The following is a 6584-nucleotide window of genomic DNA, read 5'->3' on the forward strand; positions in this document are numbered from 1 at the left end:
TTCCTGCATATGGACATCCAGGTGCTCTTGGGACCATTTGTTGAAAAGAGATCTCCTTTTTTCTACTGAATCTTCACACTTTTGTTGAAAATCAATTGACAATATACGTGGGGATCTACTTCTGGACTTTTTGTTAATATTCTGTGATCTCTGTCTTGACATCCCTACTGCCCTGTCTTGATTATTGTACGTTTATAAATTTTGAAGTTAAGTGATACAGTCTCAGACTTGTTTTGGCTATCCGGGTCCTTCGTATTTAGAGTCATCTTGCCATTTGTACAAAATGTCCACCGGAGGGAGTTTGGTTGGAATTGTGGTAAAAAATGTTTTCAATTTGGGAAGAATAGATAGATTACATTCATCTCTTGTTGGCTTATTGGCTGTATTTATTTCAGTGGCTTACAGTATACATCTTTAACCTATCAGAGTGAAAAGATACGTATTATTCCAGGAATGCTATAGCACAGTTGAAGAAACTGAATGACAGTATGGCTCCATTTCCCCCCTCACAGTCTGCATTTTTTGCCATTTTACTTGTTATAAACCCCACAATATATATACATATTTTTTGCTTTAAACTGTCAGTTTCTTTAAAGCATTATTGCAGTATAATTTATATGCCATAAATTTCACCCTTTTTAGGCAAACACTTCCATGGTTGTTACTATCACACACACAGCCATTTGCCACTGTGTAATTTCAGAGCATTTCTGTTACTCCACGCCATGCCCGTTTCGAGTCAGTCCCCATGAGCCCCTCCAGTTGTAGGCAACCACTAACCCTATAGATCTGTCTCTGCTGGACATTTCATGTTAATGGAACTATACAACATTCGGTCTTTTGTGCCTGGCTTCTTAGCATCACCTTTTCAGAGTTCATCTGTGTTGTATGTATCAATACTTACTCCTTTATACTGCCACATTTTATGTATCCATTCATCAGTTGATGGACATTTGGGTTGTTTCTGATTTTTAGTTATGAATTATGCTGCTTTGAATATTTGCAGACATGTCTTTGTGTGGACACAGGACTTATTTGGGGTAAATAACACAGGAATAGCATTTCCAGATGATGGTGGGGGTGACCATTGCCATTAACAAAATATCAAAGACTAGGTAGTTAAGTAACAGGCATTTCTCATAATTGAGGAGGCTGGAAGTCCCAAGATCCAGGTGCTGGCAAAGTAAGTTTCATTCTGAGGCCTCTTTGCTGGGCTTGTAGGCAGGTAGCTGTCCTATCAGTGTGTGCTGACATGCCCTTTCCTGGGCATGTGCTGGGGGCGGAAGGCTGTAGGGGGAAAGGGCCGATGTCTCCTATAAGGGCACTAATCCTGTTTGATCAGGGTGCTGTCCTTACTGACTTCATCACTTCCTTTGAGGCTCCATTTCCGAATACAGCCACACTGGGGGTTAGGGCTTCAACGTGTGGATTGGGAGGAGGGCACATTTATTCCAGAACATAGTTAGTCTGTGTTTTGACATTTTACCAAACTGAGAAACTGTTTTCTAAATTGAACACATTTTCATTCCCACTAGCTGAGGATTCCAATTTTCTCCACATTGTGGCTCACACTTCTTGAGTGTAGCCATTCTAGTGGGTATAAAGAGGTATTTCATTATAGTTTTGATTTGCATTTCACTATTTATAATTGAGCTTAATTCATGTGCTTATTGGCCATTTATGTTCTTTGCTGAAATGTCTGCTTCAGTCTTTTGCCCATTTTTAAATTGGATTATTGATCTTACTGCATTGTAAGTTCTTTATAGACTCTGGGTATAAGTCCTTTATTAGATATGGTTTACAGATATTTTCTTTCAGTCTACAGTTTGTCTTTCTCTTTCTTGATGGTGTCTCTTGTAGTGTGAAATTTTGAATTTTGATTAAGTCCAATCTATCTAATTTGTGTTTTACTTCATGTGTTCAACTGTTGCTTAATCCAAGATCACAAAGATTTACTCCCATGTTTTCTGGATCATTTCAGTTTACCTGAGGCTTACCTTCTTAGGTTCTAATTTTGGATTTCTAAGAATATTCACGCACTTTGCTCTGGCATGTGCTTAAGCAGGTTGGCTACAGTGTGATCCTTTTGTGTTTTTTTATCTTGTTAGGCAGAAGCAGGGCAGCATTTGGTCTAGAATTAACTCTCCCACTACTAAGGCCCCTTTTAGTGCCCCTTCAGCTGCCCTGTGAATTATGAGGGGTTCCACTCTGGCTGTCAGGAACAGGCATGCTCCTAGCACTGTGTGCATTCTGGGCACTGTTTCTTTCAGTTCTTTGGAGTAAGTTTTCCTTGGTCTCAGGTAGTTAGCTCACAAGCATGCACTGATCAGTTTGCTGAGCACTAGAGGGGGCCCGCTCTCTAGGCCTCTGTCCTGTAGACTCCTGCCACCATGGCTTCTTGACTTGCAGTCACACCTTCTCAACTACATGATGCTCGTGAGCTCTACCTGGGTGTCCCCGTCCTGCCTAGAAACGGTCACCAGGTTAACTGGGGCAGGCTTAGGGCTCCTTTCATTTGTTTCTGTCTCAGGTGTCCTTGTCCTTCATTGCCTGATGTTTGCTTTCTTGAGAGCCTGTTATATTTTGTCTGGTTTCTTAGTTTCAGGTGAGAAGTAATTATAGTCCCTGTTACTCTTGGCTGGAAGCAGAAATCTTAACATTTTGTACCTTTTAAACATCTACCCCATGCCACTTATTTTTGTCTATGTGGTTTTTTTATTGGGCCACTAGTTTTTTTTTTTTTTTTTTAGATTTTTTGTATTTGGGAGAGACAGTGAAAGCATGAGAGAGGAGAAGCAGACTCCCTGTGGAGCTGGGAGCCCGAAGCGGGACTCAATCCTGGTATTCCGGGATCATGACCTGAGCCAAAGACAGCTGCCCACCCGAGCAACCCAGGCACCCTGGGCCACTAGTTTTGAGTTTTCAGATTGACATTTGTTTTGCCATTTTATTGCCTTTTTTGTTGTTGTTAGCTTTGACTTTGTTCCTTGTTGATTCCTTAGCATTTTTATTCCTTATTAATATAGCAATTTTTATAGTTTTTCTTTGTATAGGTATAGATCTTTCAGCAACCCTCTGGTGTCAGTCTAATAGTGGGTTAGATGTGTTTTGTAAGCCCTAGGAATCATGTTTGCTTTGGTCCATGTCACTGACTTTATAATTCTGTCCTGTGCATGTGTTTTTTGTTTTTTTTTTAAAGATTTTATTTATTTATTTGACAGAGATCACAAGTAGGCAGAGAGGCAGGCAGAGAGAGAGGAGGAAGCAGGCTCCCCACCGAGCAGAGAGCCCGATGCGGGGCTCGATCCCAGGACCCTGAGATCATGACCTGAGCCGAAGGCAGAGGCTTTAACCCACTGAGCCACCCAGGTGCCCCTGCATGTGTTTTTTTTTTTTTTTTTTAAGATTTTATTTATTTATTTGACAGAGAGAGATCACAAGTAGGCAGAGAGAGAGGGGGAAGCAGGCTCCCTATGAGCAGAGAGCCTGATGTGGGACTCGATCCCAGAACCCTGAGATCATGACCTGAGCTGAAGGCAGAGGCTTAACCCACTGAGCCACCCAGGCGCTCCTGCATGTGGTTATTTAAAGTCTGTGTTGATTTATACTATTGTGTGGGGCGGTTTTTCAGTTTCTTGTCTGTTAAATATGTTCTGTTGAAGCAAATCAGTGTTAGTACCCATTTAGTACTGGACAAATCTTTTTTTTTTTTAAAGATTTTATTTATTTGTCAGAGAGAGAGAGGGAGAGAGAGCGAGCACAGGCAGACAGAATGGCAGGCAGAGGCAGAGGGAGAAGCAGGCTCCCTGACGAGCAAGGAGCCCAATGTGGGACTCGATCCCAGGACGCTGGGATCATGACCTGAGCTGAAGGCAGCTGCTTAACCAACTGAGCCACCCAGGCGTCCCAGTACTGGACAAATCTTAAGAGCAACTGATTTTTCTGAGGGGCAAGTTGAGGAGTCATTCTCATAGACCTCTTTTGAAAAGCATTTCAGGGGCGCCTGGGTGGCTCAGTGGGTTAAGCCGCTGCCTTCGGCTCAGGTCATGATCTCAGGGTCCTGGGATCGAGCCCCGCATCGGGCTCTCTGCTCAGCGGGGAGCCTGCTTCCTCCTCTCTCTCTGCCTGCTTGTGATTGCTGTCAAATAAATAAATAAAATCTTAAAAAAAAAAAAAAAGCATTTCAATAAAGCTCTTTGTGCTCTGATATTTTACTATTTATTTTTTAAAAAGATTTTATTTATTTGACAGAGATCACAAGTAGGCATAGAGGCAGGCAGAGAGAGGGAAGCAGGCTTCCCGCTGAGCAGGGAGCCCGATGTGGGGCTTGATCTCGGAACCCAGAGATCATGACCTGAGCTGAAGGCAGAGGCTTTAACCCGCTGAGCCACCCAGGTGCCCTTTAATAGCTATTATGTTAATTGAGAAAATAGTTCTATAGAATGCCACAACTCTGAATTATTTTGAATAGCATTTTAATGGATTTCCTTCTCCCCATTCATTTATATAAATATCCAGAACTCAGAGGCATTAAAAATGTTTAAAAACATTGTTTAGGCACCACAAAGAATAGTAGTAACCATAGTGCAAGAACAGGGTCCTGAAGCTCTTCAGTTGTGTAAGACTTCCGGCTGGGATTGTGGAGGTGGACAGCAGTCCTTAAGAAGGGACCAGGGTGGGGCGGGGGGGCGGGGAGGAGAGAGACTTGCGGCAAGGGCTGTTTACTAAAAGCTGGACAAGTGTAGAGGTGCATACAAGCTAAAAGCAGTTAACCTTTTTGTGTTGTTCAAAAAAAAATAGCTGCGTATGTTGCATTATGGCTATATAATGGTGTAATTCATCTTTGTACATTTAACGTCACTTTAAGTCCGTCTCATAACCTCTCATTATTGGGTTAAACTGTAGAAACTCAGGTGCTTCATTTATGGTTATACAGACATGACCGTGGAAAGTATCTGTGAATTGTAATATCTGTCCTTTTAAAATTGGGCTTAGGTGTGCTTATCAGCTTGTTAACACTTATTTTCTGTTAGATGCCTCCATTTTCATATAGAGAAATTTAAAATGTTTATATCATAAGAATTCACAGTATCAGAAGTATACTGTTTTTTAGATACATACATACAGAAAAGTTAGAAGAATTAATATAAAAAATGTTTTGCCAGATTTTTACAGTTGAAACATCATACCATGATAGTGGTATAGTTACTAATCTAAGAATATGAAACTGTTCAGCTTAGAGATATAGAAATATTGCCTAAAATGTTAACTGTGGCAAAAACAAATTTATAATCCATGTTTTGAAATAAAGCTAACTTGGAGCTGAAAATGATTCCAAATATAGTCACTAGATATCTTAGCCACCTTAAGTCCTTCAGAAAAGGAGATAAATCATTGTTTAAGGATTGGGCAGAGCCAGGAACAAACTGATCGGGTCTTGGCCCAGAGTCTTGTCACACCTCCCTAGGCAGGTCTCCTCATTGGTAGAATGGGAGCAACCTCACCTCTGTGGTCCATTTTTTAAAAGCAGCTTTTAACTACATCCTTTATCACTGGAAAAATGTTACCTTTTTAAGTAGTTATAAGGTAATAAGGTAACAATTTTCTTCTTAGATAAGGTGTCATTAGAAGGCGGGAAAGTATTTGTGTACCTCCCCCCCCATTACATGCCTACTCAATTTATGAGAATTTCATTCTCCAAGTAAGGTTTCCTCTTTTTAAGAATTTAAGGGGACTGGTTCTTTATATTGCTAATGTAACATGCTTAAACAAAACAAACAGTAAATTCCTTGGTTTCCAGTTCGTGCCACTTCCAAGTGAGCCCCATTTGGCACATTTGTCCCCCTTGGTATCTATCATAGCCTCGTACACTTGGCTGGCTCAGGCTGCTGTGACAGATACCAGAGACTGGATACTTAGCAACAGATATTCTCACAGTTCTGGAGGCTGGGATGTCCAAGGTCAAGGTGCCAACAGATCTGACTCTTGGAGAAGACTCATTTCCTTGTGGTATACCGCCGTCGCCTCCATGTGTGCTCACTTGGCCTTTCCACGCCATCCATGCATAAAGAAGGAAAGTGAGAGATCTGTCTTCCTCTTCGTACGAAGACACTAATCCCATCTTATGGGTCCCATCTCCAGATACATGACATTGTTGCTAGGGCTCCAAATTAGGAACTTTGGAGGACACATTTTAGCCCATAAGATGCACAAAATAGGTATCAAAATGTTCACAGAACAAAACGAATTCAGCCAATTCACTGAGTATCCACTATTTGCCAAGTAAATTAAATGCTCATGAGACTACTGTCCATGCCAGAGCATACAGTCTGCAAATCTGGCTGTTGAACAGAACTTAAAGCACAAATCAAAAATATCGGGTCCCACCTTCAGGGATTCAGTAGGTCTAGAAGGAGATACAGAAAGCTGTATTTTTTTAAAAAAGGATTTCCAGGGGCACCTAACTGGCTCAGTCCGAACAACATGCAACTCTTGATCTCCGGGTCATGAATCTGAGCCCCATGTTGGCTATAGATTATGTAAATAAATGAATAAAAAATTAAAAAGCTTTCCAAATGAGACTA

General features: G+C 41.3%; 1 protein-coding gene across 2 annotated transcripts in view; it reads left to right on the forward strand.

Moving 5' to 3' along the window:
• Positions 1–6584, forward strand: part of LOC111155594 (DNA cross-link repair 1C) — a 42692-nt gene that overhangs the window by 32353 nt on the left and 3755 nt on the right. The gene's annotated exons all lie outside the window — the stretch shown is intronic.

The sequence above is a fragment of the Enhydra lutris genome, unplaced genomic scaffold (genome assembly GCF_002288905.1).
Source record: "Enhydra lutris kenyoni isolate GAN:26980312 unplaced genomic scaffold, ASM228890v2 scaffoldscaffold42, whole genome shotgun sequence".
NCBI lineage: Eukaryota > Metazoa > Chordata > Mammalia > Carnivora > Mustelidae > Enhydra > Enhydra lutris.